This window comes from Bombina bombina, chromosome 3 (assembly GCF_027579735.1).
Source record: "Bombina bombina isolate aBomBom1 chromosome 3, aBomBom1.pri, whole genome shotgun sequence".
In the NCBI taxonomy this organism is placed as follows: Eukaryota; Metazoa; Chordata; class Amphibia; order Anura; family Bombinatoridae; genus Bombina; species Bombina bombina.
The window spans coordinates 462,708,729-462,726,675 of record NC_069501.1 but is presented as its reverse complement, the minus strand read 5'-3'; the positions used below and the strand labels follow the sequence as shown (position 1 = coordinate 462,726,675).

Below are 17,947 nucleotides of genomic sequence, written 5' to 3'. Positions count from 1 at the left end.
GTAACCTTTTTGTTTCTGGAGATATAACCAGTCCTGCATTATTGTTGGCCACCCCATACCAATTTTTAAAGTTAAATATTGCTGTAAATCCAAGAAAATTACTTAAATTTAATTAAATGTTGTTAAATCTGCTAGAAAAAAAACATTAAAAATGAACGGTTTCGTCAGAAATTCACGCTTCATCATGTAGTGTTACATACAAATAAAGCATGTTAAAAAAAATAAACCCCCTTTATTCTGATTGGTTGATGTATGCCACATGATCTTAAAGCCTTGAGGTTGCATTTTAATTTTACTGACTTCCTGTACACAAGCTTCTGGAAGGCTGAAATTGTGCCAAAAAAATCGTGAGATGTTTGTGGTGTTTAGCAGGTGAGATTTGCATTACTTTGTGTTGTGTTAAATATGTGATTTGTATCTTATATTCAGCAGTGATGTTTATATCATGTGTTTGCCTGCAGATGAGTGTGTATATGAGCCAAGTGTTTAAATGATTGTCAGCTTATTGCTTTAAATGTGACCTAGTAAACTGTTTAGCTGCATTGCAATGCAGAATCATATAAATGCATTATCTTCACTACCTATGCTTTACCCATTAATACTGCAAGCATTTTGCTGTTAAACTTTTATAAAAGATTTCTTGATGTTTAATAAACATTTCGTTGTGTAGCATTGATTTGATCTATAGCTCAGATTACAAATAAGAGACAGTACTCTTGATTTCAGTGGATAAAAAGTTCCTAAGTATATGAGTTACAGTTCTGCAGTGTAAAAAACAAACTGCTTTGTACTGAAGTAATGGGCTGTGTAGCTTATCCCTGTGTTATCACATAATTAGGCTATTAACTGAAACTTTTGCAAAGGCAGATTATTATTATTATTATTATTATTTATTTTTATTATTATTATTTTTAGTGTAAGAGATCAGTCTGTAAATGTCTCTAGAAGTATCCAATAGAAATAGCCAACATTTAAAGAAATGGGTATATTACACACCTGCTAGTAAATTACTCTTTAAATCCATTCAGTGGGCTTTGTGTTGTGTTTGAGCATGTTTTGTATACAGTATTGTGAAAATGCTTCTATTTAAATGCATTTATGCACATTTCTGTTTTTACCTTTCTATTTAAAGGGACAGTAAAATTGTGTTAATGTATTTCCAATGACTTGTTATACCAGCTGCAGAGTATATAAAGTGTATGGGAAATTGCATTTTCGGGTTTATTTATAGATATTAAATTTCTGGTTTTGAAATGGGTTGACCTCGCAGGTAAAATTGATCTCATTATGTTACCAATTTGTGTACACACATTTGCTTCATTATCTTGTCTGTTTGTAAACCAAACCCCAATACTTACAATGGAAAAGTATTTTATTTAGTTATCATCTTCTACCCACCGGGAGTGTAATTTCTTCTGCTGGCTGTGTTTACATAGTTTGTAAATTTCTTGGACTTAAAGGGACAGTCTAGTCAGACTTAAACTTTCATGATTCAGATAGTGCATGCAATTTTAAACAACTTTCCAATTTTGCTTTGTTCTTTTAGTATTTTTAGTTGAAAGCTAACCTAGGTAGGCTCATAAGCCCTTGAAGGCCTCCTCTTATCTGAATGTATTTGACCATTTTCACTGCTAGAGGGCGTTGGTTCACATGTTTCATATAAATAACTGTACACATGGCCGTAGGGATATTTAAGAGTAAGCACATTAATTGCTTAACATGCAAGTCTGTCAAAAGATCTGAGATAAGGAGGCAGTCTTCATAAGCATCGATACAAGATAATCAGAGGTAAAAAGTATATTTCTATAACAGCGCTGGTTATGCAAAACTGGGGAATGGATAATAAAGGGATTATGATGTAAAATATATTTTACTAACACATTACAAGTTGATGGCTTTTATTTTGATTAAGCAACTACAAGTATATGAAATCATTAAAGGGACAGTATACACCAATTTTCATTTAACTGCATGTAATAGACACTACTATAAAGAATAAGATACACAGATACTGATCTAAAAATCAGTATAAAACCTTTTACAAACTTACTTGGAAGCTCCCAGTTTAGCACTGTTGATGAGGTAGTCTGGGACACTCACTGTAAGGGGCTTGGTAAACAAAAAAATCAGATACTTTTCTTCATTTTAAACATAGCTGTTCTAGTGCTACTGGTCTCATAATAGAAAACGAACACCCACTGCATGCAGATCTGCAGACACAGGACGCTTTTTGGTTGCCTTGGAGATGTCGGCTTGCAGAGAAGGCTGGTTGCCGCTGCACCAGCATTCTCAAACACTGCTCAGTTTCTGAGCGCGGCAGTCTGTGCGCATAAGCAGGTTTACACAGAGGTCGTATGTCTGCCCTGCTTATTGGTCTTTGAAAGTTGATTTCAGAGGGCACTGGAAAGCTTAAAAATTTAGAAGGTAAACAAATTAAAAATGCAAAAAAAGTAATAATGGATGTTAATTATAAAAATGTAAATGACAAGTTTAATTTTTTAAATGGTTTTTGTTCCCAAAATGACTGTCCTTTTAAGTCCAAAAACTTTCAGTATAGGTTGGCATACCACAGGCTAAATCGGCTATTTCAAATGCCAAAATAAGGGTAAACTAGCTACTTGTAAACAATGCAATGCACTCCAGCAGGTAAAATAGATCATTTTGAACAAATTAAAGGGGAGAACATTTTTGAGTAAACTGTCCCTTTAAGTATGTTGAGTGTGGTTGCATGGTGTGTTTGTGTTTTTTTTATTTTTTAATATATGTATATGTATGTCTCTCTCCCCTCTCTCTCTCTCTCTCTCTCTCTCTCTCTCTCTCTCTCTCTCTCCTTATAATAAATCCTTTAGTATACTGTTGCCATAGCCTGACTACCTCTGCTAGGTTACTTCACTAATTGGAATCTATAACGTAAATTTATTAAGTCTGTTTTGTCTCTTCTAGCTGGCTTATTTGGAATATCTGTCCAGCTCAAAAATGGCTCCAGCGGTTAGAAACAGGTGATGGCATGGCAGAATGGCTTTATGGAAACTTCAAGCATGTGACAGCTTAATTTTCTTCCACAAGGCTGTGAGACCAGTTTGCAGGTAAGTACAGGTTATTAATATGTAGGTGTCACATGGTCACTGGCAGATGTTATAGTGAGCTCTCTGCACATGGTGGCAGCTGTAGTTTGCGGACACTAAGAGCAGTCCGCGGCTGCTCCTGGTGCCCGTGACTACAGCTGTAAAGCTATGGTGGGGCGTAAACTGTTTCTGAAGCCTCTGGACATGTGACTAGTCTAAAATAATTTCTGCCCCTAGGATTATATTTTATTTCCCCCTATTTTCAAAGACTGCTTAACAGCATAATTTACTTCTCTCCCGTAAAACCCAACATGGTCACTGGCAGACGTTACAGTGAGCTCTCTGCACATGGTGGCAGCTGTAGTTACGGACACTAAGAGCAGTCCGCACCTGCTCCTGGTGCCCGTGACTACAGCTGTAAGGCTATGGTGGGGCGTAAACTGTTTCTGAAGCCTTTGGGCATGTATAGTCTAAAATAAATTACTGCCTTTAGCATGGCATTGGGGGCCCCCCCCCCCCCCCCTTATTTTCAATGGCTGCTTAACAGCATAATTTTACTTTCTTCCCTCTTGATAGTCCCAACATGGTCAATGGCAGACGTTACAGTGAGCTCTCTGCACATGGTGGCAGCTGTAGTTACGGACACTAAGAGCAGTCCGCACCTGCTCCTGGTGCCCGTGGCTACAGCTGTAAGGCTATGGTGGGGCGTAAACTGTTTCTGAAGCCTCTGGGCATGTTTAGTCTAAAATAATTACTTAATGCCTCTAGCATGGCATTTTATTTCCCCTTATTTTCAATGGCTGCTTAACAGCATAATTTACTTCTGTCCTGTTAGACCCAACATGGTCACTGGCAGATGTTACAGTGAGCTCTCTGCACATGGTGGCAGCTGTTTTTATGGACATGTGGAGCAGTGCGCGCCTGCTCCCTGTGCCCATGGATACAGCTGTAAAGCTATGGTGGATTGTAAATTGTCTCTTGACGCCTATGAGCATGATATTTTAAAATAAAATAATTTTATTACCTCTAATATAGCATTTTTAGTTTTCCCTATTTTTCAAAAAGTTTCTGACTTTATAGTCTATATGAAATAAAAATAGCCTACTGCATTTTCTCCTATTAAAGTACTTTTTAAGCCCATCATGGTCATTGGCAGACGTTGCTGTGAGCTCTCTGTCATGGTGGCAGCTGTGCTTTGTGGACACTTGGAGCAGTCCGCACCTGCTCCCAGTGCCCATGAGTACAGCTGTAAAGCTATGGTGGATTGTAAATGGTCTCTGAAACCTTTGGACATGCAGTAAAGATATAATAATCCCTAAATATATCAATATTTTAATGAAAATTATACATTATTTCCATTAACCTTTTATATATGACCACTTAAAAAAATGGCATATTGCTCCTTTTCAAAGTACTCTAAGGACCCTTGTCTTGTTTTCTTACACGTCTGCTTCACACATGCTATATCCAAGTAACTCCTCTTTTTGGCAAATATCTCTCTTCTCCATATGTTCATTAGCAGTAGGTACAGTAAACGGTCTTCATAGCAGCAGTGTCTTTGGGAAGTGGAAGCAGCGGGCCCCTGCTGAAGCTACCCAAGGCTAGTTATATACTGTGGTACATTACAAGTTTGTCTCCTCAGCCTTAGGTCATGCTCCCCATTATATGTCCCATGCAAGCCCAACCCAGAAATGCACAGCTAACATTCACGGTAAACTATTCTGTTGCATTTATTATTGCTCTGTCACTGCCTATAATCACCAAGTCTTTACTAACCCAATTCCTGATCCTTTTATACCATTCCACAGACACCTGGATTTCTTTCCCTTCTTATGCTCTTTTTTATGTTTGTTGCATTTATGAAATTATGATATGGAGCGACTGTTAGGCGGTAGTTTTGTAGCATTTGGTCAAATAACTAACCACTTAAACCCACTAAATAGATATGCTGTACAGCCCAGAATATAGACCTTAAGACTTTATGTTCATTCTTCAAAGTTGTTTTTTATCTCTGCATGTTCTACTTGAGTATTAACTATAGGCAATGCAAATTTACCACAATGTCCTGTTTCTTACATTTAATAGTATTTTTATTTATTTTTTCTAATCTGCAGGTGATGCTAAAGTTATCAGATCTACAGCACCAGTTGACATACAGCCAACACTTAGTGTCTAGTTCATTGTCAAAAGAAATGTTTGTGCCTCTTTTGTTACAACAGGTAAGAGTTAAATTGTTGTAAAATACATTAAATTCATAGTATACAAGCTGTTTCCTGTATAACAGTAGATACTTTTTGTTGCAGACATATAGTATAATTAAATGGTGATAATAGTCAAACCATTACATGCTCTAATTTGTTATTGGCAAATGGAATTTTAAGACTACCCATCCTGCATTGTGTGTTTAACCCACAAAGGAGTAAACACAGAGTAGAAGTATTCCTCAGCTTGCAAATTGGTGGTGCTAGTTACACATCTGAGTTGTGCTACTGATTGTATCTACTTGGGACTAAACACATAGCATTAGAGCATGTCATTGTGGTTTGTTGTCCCTTTAAGCCTGTGTGCATTGTGCCCTGTTCCTTTAACCCTTTGAGTGCTAAGCACTTTCCCACCTGGGTGTTAAGCTGTTTTTTTTTTTTTTTTCTTGATATCCCCTAGAGTTACACTGTTGGAAAGGTTAGGCGATTACCTTTCCAACGGTGGGTCTTGGGGGGTCTGTAGCTGCTTAGATGCCTGAGATACAGACATCTAAGCAGCATGCCCCCTTTCCTATACTTTGTCATTTTTAAATAAGGTTGCGTGGTGACGTCATTGCGTGTGACGTCACCACGCATAACGTGAAGCCTGGGCGATGCCTGTCACTATGCAGACCCGATCGCCGGGGTAGGAGCGGGTGGGAGCCCCCAGATCTCCCTCAAGGTGGGAGAGTGCTAGCGACGGCTCTGAGCCATCGTTAGCACCTGAATGGGAAACTCTGGGAAGGCTCAGAGCTGTCGTTTGCACTAAAAGGGTTAAAGGCTGTGTGTATGCCTACCCCTTTAAGACTGAGTGTTCCTTGGTTGGTTGTTTGCCTGTACCATTAAGATTGCATGCGTGTGGTGTGTTGCCCCTTTAAGTCTGTGTGCATTGTGTGTCTGCGCCTATCCCTTTAAGCCTGTGTTCCTTGGGTGCTTGTGCGCCTATACTATTAAGATTGCATGCGTGTGGTTTGTTGTCCCTTAAAGTCAATGTGTGTGCCTATCCCTTTAAGACTAAGTGTTCCTTGTGCGCCTGTACCATAATTTCATGCATGTGGTGTGCTGTCCCCTTAAAGGTACGTGAAACTCAAAATTTTTCTTTCATGATTTAGAAAGAGCACGAATTTTTTTTTTTTTTTTATATTTTATTTATTGCCAACACAGGGTACATTAGTAAAGCAAATCCATTAGTACACCACGCAGGGTATGCAAAGAGTTCACAGAATTGATAAACACCTTATCAGGTACGTTAGAATGTGATCACAATTATAGTACAAATTATAAGCATTTTCCACAAATTTAAGTGACATTCAAATAATATGCATATGTACCCTGGCGTTGGGGTTTTGTTATTTCAAAAAACTAATACAACTAAACATCAAAAACAACAATAAAAATAAAGCTAACTCTAAAATTAACATTAATAAGACTAAACACTAGGATGGCTCGCGGCAGACTATGGGTTATAACCTTAAAGAAGAAAGGGAAAAGATGAGGTGGGATAATGATGTGATGAGCTCTATATGAGAATTGTAGAAAAGAGTATGCGTACTCCACCACTCTCCAGGATAACGAATGATGAGTATAGAGTGGGGGTTTGTGGGGTAGGTCGAATATGTCCCTCAAGAAGCTAACAACACTTTACTTAGAGTGATTGCACACCATATTGGACCTTCTATATGTCTATTTTGTATTCTGAGCCTTACTTTAGGTCATACCTCTTAGTGCAAAACTATCTGGGGCCTTGACTATTCAACAATTTATCACATATTCCCTCCGTTCTGCGAAAATATTACTTACAAAGGCGATTAAAAACTAACCATAATCCCTGTTTAACCTATATAAATAAGCTGTGAGAAATATAAGTAACTATAGCACCTATAACTAAGAGCTATCTGCTTACATAAGAATTAGCATACAGTTTGTTTCACGTACAGTTAGGATGTTTGGGTAGACACAGCTTTGCGGCAGATATTATGGGAGCTGCGGTGTCCCCGCAGCATAGGAGAATTGAGCAGTCTAAGATCAGTGTGTATGACAGCAATCAATATCCTGTTTGATTTAACTCACCCTGCACCCATGGTGTCGTTTGGATGCGCACAAGAAAAAGTTAAACATGTCTGGCCTAGGATGCTTGTATAAACACAGCTTTGATGTGGGTACTGTGAGAGCTACGGTGTCTCCACCGACAGAGTATAGTGCAATCTAAGTGTTGAAGATTAATGTGCATAGTAATACTCGTGATCCATCATGAGTTAACCCCATTTGTACCTATAGTGATGTTTGTGTGCGTGCGAGAAAGATTATACCCGCTATTACAAACGGAGAGGTTTCCTGTACTCTCAATATGTATGGAAAGACCGCTATGTATTGATTCTTATGAGGGTATGCGTAGTGAATTGAAAGTGCGGGGTATTGTCCTAAGCTGAAATACTTGTGTGTTAAGCAGAGGCAGTAAGACATACATGTCTAACATCTTAACTAGCAGTGTCCGCCATTATTGTTCTGGATGTTGTCAAACGGCTTCTTCAGTGCTAGCCCTCTATAGATGTTGTCAAAGAACATTACACCAATATAAAACCAAAAGCCAACAGGGCTGTAACTTATACCAACTTAGAAAATTAATTTAGGAACTCTATAACATGACAGTCGGCATTGCAATTAAAATAGAGCTGTATTATAGTCTGGCCATATAGTCACGACAGTCTGTTGTATTTAATGGTGATCTAAGAGAGTACAGATAAGCCAGTCTCATAGTGTCCAGAGATCTCTGTTGCATAGGTGAGAAAGAGTAAAAATCCAGGTTCTTGCAAGCTCCGGATACACACCATTTGTGCCACCATACACATCGATATATTTTATTGTGTCAGCAGTGGGGGTAGAATAGAGTGAAGTAATGGCCTAAGATGATCTACTGCATCAAAACGGATGGTGGTGGGGTGGACATTAGGGTATTACAATGTTTGTGTGTGGGGATTAAGTGGTCATATTTATTTCTCTGTATCATACTAGCCACTGTTCGCTATTGTGACGCTATGCTTCCATAATAATGGTGAAAACAGGAGCGAAGCAATACCCTGTCTGAGCGGAGTCACATGGAGAGGATCATCCGATACCGGTAGGTGAACCGGCCCTTAAGTATCCCTTCCAACAAAGGCTTTTAAGATCACGCTGTGGTGAGGTAAAAATTAGCTGTTCCCCCAGCTGAGCCTTACAGACGCAAATCACTGTGCCCCACTCTGCTATTAAGATAGGATGAGGGAGCTTTTCACTTGACTCGTCACCGGGTTCCTGAGCCAAGTGTGTTTGAAAATCTTGCGAGTCATCTAATCTGTGATGTGGGATTAGGGCCTTAGAGGCAGTTTGCAGGTAAGCCGATGCAAGAAAAGGTATATGGTGTAAGATCTCCGTCTCCACGGCGATTGCATGGCTATTAAAGCAGTTGCTCTGTGGCTGAATATTTAGGCCATCCTCAACCTGTGAGTTAGTAAATGAGGGCTGATCCGTTTCCATGTGGCCATCCTTTATCAGAATCACAGACGCCATTCAGAGAATGAGTATGTTGTCTAGTTGCTCGGATCTCCTCACAAAGGGTTAAACAAGAGGCTTCCAAGCCGTCTAGGAGCGGTACAAACAATCCGATCAGATCGTTAACAATCCTGATTGTACAGTCTCCCATCACTCCAAAATGAGTTGCGTCGTATTTACACAGTATATGTCTGAAACATTCACGTTTTTCACCTTCCGGGGCTCAGGGAAGATGTACTCCTGAATCCATTAAAGTATCCGGGCATCCGAAATGCCAAGGAAGAAGAGGATGGCTAGGTTCAATGGGCAAAAAAGCAGATTCCCTCAGAGCTGAAAATTTCTGCTGCCATTTCCTGACGCCGTCCACCGGAAGTCACAAGAGCATGCAATTTTAAACAATTTTTCAATTTACTTCCATTATCTTATTTTCTTCATTCTCTTGTTATCCTTTGTTAAAAAGCATATCTAAAGAGGCTCAGTAGCTGCTGATTGGCGAACCCATGTGCATTGATATTTCTTCAACAAAGGATATCTGAAGAATGAAGCAGATTAAATAGAAATAAATTGGAATGTTGTTTAAAATGGTATTCTCTATCAGAACCATGTAAGAAAAAATGGGTTTCATGTCCCTTTAAGTCTGTGTGCCTGCCCCTTTATGACTTTGAGAGGGTGCAAGGTTCACATACTGATCTGTCCCTTTAAGACTGTGTGTGGCATGAGTTGTCTATTTAAAGGCTGTGTGTGCATGCCCCTTTAAGAACTGTAACCTTTTTGTTTCTGGAGATATAACCAGTCCTGCATTATTGTTGGCCACCCCATACCAATTTTTAAAGTTAAATATTGCTGTAAATCCAAGAAAATTACTTAAATTTAATTAAATGTTGTTAAATCTGCTAGAAAAAAAACATTAAAAATGAACGGTTTCGTCAGAAATTCACGCTTCATCATGTAGTGTTACATACAAATAAAGCATGTTAAAAAAAATAAACCCCCTTTATTCTGATTGGTTGATGTATGCCACATGATCTTAAAGCCTTGAGGTTGCATTTTAATTTTACTGACTTCCTGTACACAAGCTTCTGGAAGGCTGAAATTGTGCCAAAAAAATCGTGAGATGTTTGTGGTGTTTAGCAGGTGAGATTTGCATTACTTTGTGTTGTGTTAAATATGTGATTTGTATCTTATATTCAGCAGTGATGTTTATATCATGTGTTTGCCTGCAGATGAGTGTGTATATGAGCCAAGTGTTTAAATGATTGTCAGCTTATTGCTTTAAATGTGACCTAGTAAACTGTTTAGCTGCATTGCAATGCAGAATCATATAAATGCATTATCTTCACTACCTATGCTTTACCCATTAATACTGCAAGCATTTTGCTGTTAAACTTTTATAAAAGATTTCTTGATGTTTAATAAACATTTCGTTGTGTAGCATTGATTTGATCTATAGCTCAGATTACAAATAAGAGACAGTACTCTTGATTTCAGTGGATAAAAAGTTCCTAAGTATATGAGTTACAGTTCTGCAGTGTAAAAAACAAACTGCTTTGTACTGAAGTAATGGGCTGTGTAGCTTATCCCTGTGTTATCACATAATTAGGCTATTAACTGAAACTTTTGCAAAGGCAGATTATTATTATTATTATTATTATTTATTTTTATTATTATTATTTTTAGTGTAAGAGATCAGTCTGTAAATGTCTCTAGAAGTATCCAATAGAAATAGCCAACATTTAAAGAAATGGGTATATTACACACCTGCTAGTAAATTACTCTTTAAATCCATTCAGTGGGCTTTGTGTTGTGTTTGAGCATGTTTTGTATACAGTATTGTGAAAATGCTTCTATTTAAATGCATTTATGCACATTTCTGTTTTTACCTTTCTATTTAAAGGGACAGTAAAATTGTGTTAATGTATTTCCAATGACTTGTTATACCAGCTGCAGAGTATATAAAGTGTATGGGAAATTGCATTTTCGGGTTTATTTATAGATATTAAATTTCTGGTTTTGAAATGGGTTGACCTCGCAGGTAAAATTGATCTCATTATGTTACCAATTTGTGTACACACATTTGCTTCATTATCTTGTCTGTTTGTAAACCAAACCCCAATACTTACAATGGAAAAGTATTTTATTTAGTTATCATCTTCTACCCACCGGGAGTGTAATTTCTTCTGCTGGCTGTGTTTACATAGTTTGTAAATTTCTTGGACTTAAAGGGACAGTCTAGTCAGACTTAAACTTTCATGATTCAGATAGTGCATGCAATTTTAAACAACTTTCCAATTTTGCTTTGTTCTTTTAGTATTTTTAGTTGAAAGCTAACCTAGGTAGGCTCATAAGCCCTTGAAGGCCTCCTCTTATCTGAATGTATTTGACCATTTTTCACTGCTAGAGGGCGTTGGTTCACATGTTTCATATAAATAACTGTACACATGGCCGTAGGGATATTTAAGAGTAAGCACATTAATTGCTTAACATGCAAGTCTGTCAAAAGATCTGAGATAAGGAGGCAGTCTTCATAAGCATCGATACAAGATAATCAGAGGTAAAAAGTATATTTCTATAACAGCGCTGGTTATGCAAAACTGGGGAATGGATAATAAAGGGATTATGATGTAAAATATATTTTACTAACACATTACAAGTTGATGGCTTTTATTTTGATTAAGCAACTACAAGTATATGAAATCATTAAAGGGACAGTATACACCAATTTTCATTTAACTGCATGTAATAGACACTACTATAAAGAATAAGATACACAGATACTGATCTAAAAATCAGTATAAAACCTTTTACAAACTTACTTGGAAGCTCCCAGTTTAGCACTGTTGATGAGGTAGTCTGGGACACTCACTGTAAGGGGCTTGGTAAACAAAAAAATCAGATACTTTTCTTCATTTTAAACATAGCTGTTCTAGTGCTACTGGTCTCATAATAGAAAACGAACACCCACTGCATGCAGATCTGCAGACACAGGACGCTTTTTGGTTGCCTTGGAGATGTCGGCTTGCAGAGAAGGCTGGTTGCCGCTGCACCAGCATTCTCAAACACTGCTCAGTTTCTGAGCGCGGCAGTCTGTGCGCATAAGCAGGTTTACACAGAGGTCGTATGTCTGCCCTGCTTATTGGTCTTTGAAAGTTGATTTCAGAGGGCACTGGAAAGCTTAAAAATTTAGAAGGTAAACAAATTAAAAATGCAAAAAAAGTAATAATGGATGTTAATTATAAAAATGTAAATGACAAGTTTAATTTTTTAAATGGTTTTTGTTCCCAAAATGACTGTCCTTTTAAGTCCAAAAACTTTCAGTATAGGTTGGGATACCACAGGCTAAATCGGCTATTTCAAATGCCAAAATAAGGGTAAACTAGCTACTTGTAAACAATGCAATGCACTCCAGCAGGTAAAATAGATCATTTTGAACAAATTAAAGGGGAGAACATTTTTGAGTAAACTGTCCCTTTAAGTATGTTGAGTGTGGTTGCATGGTGTGTTTGTGTTTTTTTTATTTTTTAATATATGTATATGTATGTCTCTCTCCCCTCTCTCTCTCTCTCTCTCTCTCTCTCTCTCTCTCTCCTTATAATAAATCCTTTAGTATACTGTTGCCATAGCCTGACTACCTCTGCTAGGTTACTTCACTAATTGGAATCTATAACGTAAATTTATTAAGTCTGTTTTGTCTCTTCTAGCTGGCTTATTTGGAATATCTGTCCAGCTCAAAAATGGCTCCAGCGGTTAGAAACAGGTGATGGCATGGCAGAATGGCTTTATGGAAACTTCAAGCATGTGACAGCTTAATTTTCTTCCACAAGGCTGTGAGACCAGTTTGCAGGTAAGTACAGGTTATTAATATGTAGGTGTCACATGGTCACTGGCAGATGTTATAGTGAGCTCTCTGCACATGGTGGCAGCTGTAGTTTGCGGACACTAAGAGCAGTCCGCGGCTGCTCCTGGTGCCCGTGACTACAGCTGTAAAGCTATGGTGGGGCGTAAACTGTTTCTGAAGCCTCTGGACATGTGACTAGTCTAAAATAATTTCTGCCCCTAGGATTATATTTTATTTCCCCCTATTTTCAAAGACTGCTTAACAGCATAATTTACTTCTCTCCCGTAAAACCCAACATGGTCACTGGCAGACGTTACAGTGAGCTCTCTGCACATGGTGGCAGCTGTAGTTACGGACACTAAGAGCAGTCCGCACCTGCTCCTGGTGCCCGTGACTACAGCTGTAAGGCTATGGTGGGGCGTAAACTGTTTCTGAAGCCTTTGGGCATGTATAGTCTAAAATAAATTACTGCCTTTAGCATGGCATTCCCCCCCCCCCCCCCTTATTTTCAATGGCTGCTTAACAGCATAATTTTACTTTCTTCCCTCTTGATAGTCCCAACATGGTCACTGGCAGACGTTACAGTGAGCTCTCTGCACATGGTGGCAGCTGTAGTTACGGACACTAAGAGCAGTCCGCACCTGCTCCTGGTGCCCGTGGCTACAGCTGTAAGGCTATGGTGGGGCGTAAACTGTTTCTGAAGCCTCTGGGCATGTTTAGTCTAAAATAATTACTTAATGCCTCTAGCATGGCATTTTATTTCCCCTTATTTTCAATGGCTGCTTAACAGCATAATTTACTTCTGTCCTGTTAGACCCAACATGATCACTGGCAGATGTTACAGTGAGCTCTCTGCACATGGTGGCAGCTGTTTTTATGGACATGTGGAGCAGTGCGCGCCTGCTCCCTGTGCTCATGGATACAGCTGTAAAGCTATGGTGGATTGTAAATTGTCTTTTGACGCCTATGAGCATGATATTTTAAAATAAAATAATTTTATTACCTCTAATATAGCATTTTTAGTTTTCCCTATTTTTCAAAAAGTTTCTGACTTTATAGTCTATATGAAATAAAAATAGCCTACTGCATTTTCTCCTATTAAAGTACTTTTTAAGCCCATCATGGTCATTGGCAGACGTTGCTGTGAGCTCTCTGTCATGGTGGCAGCTGTGCTTTGTGGACACTTGGAGCAGTCCGCACCTGCTCCCAGTGCCCATGAGTACAGCTGTAAAGCTATGGTGGATTGTAAATGGTCTCTGAAACCTTTGGACATGCAGTAAAGATATAATAATCCCCTAAATATATCAATATTTTAATGAAAATGTATACATTATTTCCATTAACCTTTATATATGACCACTTAAAAAATAGCATATTGCTCCTTTTCAAAGTACTCTAAGGACCCTTGTCTTGTTTTCTTACACGTCTGCTTCACACATGCTATATCCAAGTAACTCCTCTTTTTGGCAAAGATCTCTCTTCTCCATATATGTTCATTAGCAGTAGGTACAGTAAACGGTCTTCATAGCAGCAGTGTCTTTGGGAAGTGGAAGCAGCGGGCCCCTGCTGAAGCTACCCAAGGCTAGTTATATACTGTGGTACATTACAAGTTTGTCTCCTCAGCCTTAGGTCATGCTCCCCATCATATGTCCCATGCAAGCCCAACCCAGAAAATGCACAGCTAACATTCACGGTAAACTATTCTGTTGCATTTATTATTGCTCTGTCACTGCCTATAATCACCAAGTCTTTACTAACCCAATTCCTGATCCTTTTATACCATTCCACAGACACCTGGATTTCTTTCCCTTCTTATGCTCTTTTTTTATATTTGTTGCATTTATGAAATTATGATATGGAGTGACTGTTGGGCCGTAGTTTTGTAGCATTTGGTCATATAACTAACAACATAAACCCACTAAATAGATATGCTGTACAGCCCAGAATATAGACCCTTAAGACTTTATGTTCATTCTTCTAAATGTTTTATCTCTGCATGTTCTACTTGAGTATTAACTATAGGCAATGTATATTTACCACAATGTCCTGTTTCTTACATTAAATAGTATTTTTATTTATTTTTTCTAATCTGCAGGTGATGCTAAAGTTATCAGATCTACAGCACCAGTTGATATACAGCCAACACTTAGTGTCTAGTTCATTGTCAAAAGAAATGTTTGTGCCTCTTTTGTTACAACAGGTAAGAGTTAAATTGTTGTAAAATACATTAAATTCATAGTATTCAAGCTGTTTCCTGTATAACAGTAGATACTTTTTGTTGCAGACATATAGTATAATTAAATGGTGATAATAGTCAAACCATTACATGCTCTAATTTGTTATTGGCAAATGGAATTTTAAGACTACCGACCCTGCATTGTGTGTTTAACCCACAAAGGAGTAAACACAGAGTAGAAGTACTTCCTCAGCTTGCAAAGCAGTGCTGGTCCCAATTGGTGGTGCTAGTTACACATCTGAGTTGTGCTACTGATTGTATCTACTTGGGACTAAACACATAGCATTAGAGCATGTCATTGTGGTTTGTTGTCCCTTTAAGCCTGTGTGCATTGTGCTCTGTTCCTTTAACCCTTTGAGTGCTAAGCTCTTTCCATCCTGGGTGTGAATCTGTTTTTTTTGGGGGGGGGGGGTTTTCTTGATATTCCCTAGACTTACACTGTTGGAAAGGTTAGGCGATTACCTTTCCAACGGTGGGTCTTGGGGGTCTGTAGCTGCTTAGATGCCTGAGATACAGACATCTAAGCAGCATGCCCCCTTTCCTATACTTTGTCATTTTTAAATAAGGTTGCGTGGTGACGTCATTGCGTGTGACGTCACCACGCATAACGTGAAGCCTGGGCAATGCCTGTCACTATGCAGACCCGATCGCCGGGGTAGGAGCGGGTGGGAGCCCCCAGATCTCCCTCAAGGTGGGAGAGTGCTAGCGACGGCTCTGAGCCATCGTTAGCACCTGAATGGGAAACTCTGGGAAGGCTCAGAGCTGTCGTTGGCACTAAAAGGGTTAAAGGCTGTGTGTATGCCTACCCCTTTAAGACTGAGTGTTCCTTGGTTGGTTGTTTGCCTGTACCATTAAGATTGCATGCGTGTGTGTGGTGTGTTGCCCCTTTAAGTCTGTGTGCATTGTGTGTCTGCGCCTATCCCTTTAAGCCTGTGTTCCTTGGGTGCTTGTGCGCCTATACTATTAAGATTGCATGCGTGTGGTTTGTTGTCCCTTAAAGTCAATGTGTGTGCCTATCCCTTTAAGACTAAGTGTTCCTTGTGTGCCTGTACCATAATTTCATGCATGTGGTGTGCTGTCCCCTTAAAGGTACGTGAAACTCACAATTTTTCTTTCATGATTTAGAAAGAGCATGCAATTTTAAACAATTTTTCAATTTACTTCCATTATCTTTTTTTCTTCATTCTCTTGATATCCTTTGTTAAAAAGCATATCTAAAGAGGCTCTGTAGCTGCTGATTGGCGGACCCATGTGCATTGATATTTCTTCAACAAAGGATATCTGAAGAATGAAGCAGATTAAATAGAAATAAATTGGAATATTGTTTAAAATGGTATTCTCTATCAGAACCATGTAAGAAAAAATGGGTTTCATGTCCCTTTAAGTCTGTGTGCCTGCCCCTTTATGACTTTGAGAGTGTGCAACGTTCACATACTGTGATCTGTCCCTTTAAGACTGTGTGTGGCATGAGTTGTCTATTTAAAGGCTGTGTGTGCATGCCCCTTTAAGACTGTAACCTTTTTGTTTCTGGAGATATAACCAGTCCTGCATTATTGTTGGCCACCCCATACCAATTTTTAAAGTTAAATATTGCTGTAAATCCAAGAAAATTACCTAAATTTAATTAAATGTTGTTAAATCTGCTAGAAAAAAAACATTAAAAATGAACGGTTTCGTCAAATTCACGCTTCATCATGTAGTGTTACATACAAATAAAGCATGTTAAAAAAAATAAACCCTTTATTCTGATTGGTTGATGTATGCCACATGATCTTAAAGCCTTGAGGTTGCATTTTAATTTTACTGACTTCCTGTACACAAGCTTCTGGAAGGCTGAAATTGTGCCAAAAAAATCGTGAGATGTTTGTGGTGTTTAGCAGGTGAGATTTGCATTACTTTGTGTTGTGTTAAATATGTGATTTGTATCTTATATTCAGCAGTGATGTTTATATCATGTGTTTGCCTGCAGATGCGTGGGCAGTGTTTAAATTGTTTGCTTATTATGCTTTAAATGTGACTTAGTAAACAGTTTAGCTGCATTGCAATGCAGAATCATATAAATGCACTATCTTCACTACGTATGCTTTACCCATTAATACTGCAAGCATTTTGCTGTTAAACTTTTACAAAAGATTTCTTGATGTTTAATAAACATTTAGTTGTGTAGCATTGATTTGATCTATAGCTCAGATTACAAATAAGAGAAAGTACTCTTGATTTCAGTGGATAAAAAGTTCCTAAGTAAATGAGATGCAGGTCTGTAGTTAAAAAAAACAAACAAACTGCTTTGTACTGCAGTAATGGACTGTGTAGCTTATCCCTGTGTTATCACATAATTAGGCTATTAACTGAAACTTTTGCAAAGGCAGATTATTATTATTATTATTATTTTTAGTGTAAGAGATCAGTCTGTAAATGTCTCTAGAAGTATCCAATAGAAATAGCCAACATTTAAAGAAATGGGTATATTACACACCTGCTAGTAAATTACTCTTTACATTCATTCAGTGGGCTTTGTGTTGTTTGAGCATGTTTTGTATACAGTATTGTGAAAATGCTTCTATTTAAATGCATTTATGCACATTTCTGTTTTTACCTTTCTATTTAAAGGGACAGTAAAATTGTGTTAATGTATTTCCAATGACTTGTTATACCAGCTGCAGAGTATATAAAGTGTATGGGAAATTGCATTTTCGGGTTTATTTATAGATATTAAATTTCTGGTTTTGAAATGGGTTGACCTCGCAGATAAAATTGATCTCATGTTACCAGTTTGTGTACACACATTTGCTTCATTATCTTGTCTGTTTGTAAACCAAACCCCAATGCTTACAATGGAAAAGTATTTTATTTAGTTATCATCTTCTACCCACCGGGAGTGTAATTTCTTCTGCTGGCTGTGTTTACATAGTTTGTCAATTACTTGGACTTAAAGGGACAGTCTAGTCAGACTTAAACTTTCATTATTCAGATAGTGCATGCAATTTTAAACAACTTTCCAATTTGCTTTGTTCTTTTAGTATTTTTAGTTGAAAGCTAACCT

At 38.2% G+C, this 17,947-nt stretch overlaps 1 long non-coding RNA gene across 1 annotated transcript in view; it reads left to right on the top strand.

Moving 5' to 3' along the window:
- LOC128653429 (uncharacterized) overlaps positions 1-17,947 on the top strand; it is a 57,870-nt gene that overhangs the window by 16,967 nt on the left and 22,956 nt on the right. The window contains exons 6-10 of the long non-coding RNA XR_008401354.1: positions 2,944-3,086; positions 5,180-5,284; positions 12,532-12,674; positions 14,292-14,361; positions 14,764-14,868. This is a non-coding gene — a long non-coding RNA (uncharacterized LOC128653429). The remainder of the gene's footprint in view (positions 1-2,943; positions 3,087-5,179; positions 5,285-12,531; positions 12,675-14,291; positions 14,362-14,763; positions 14,869-17,947) is intronic.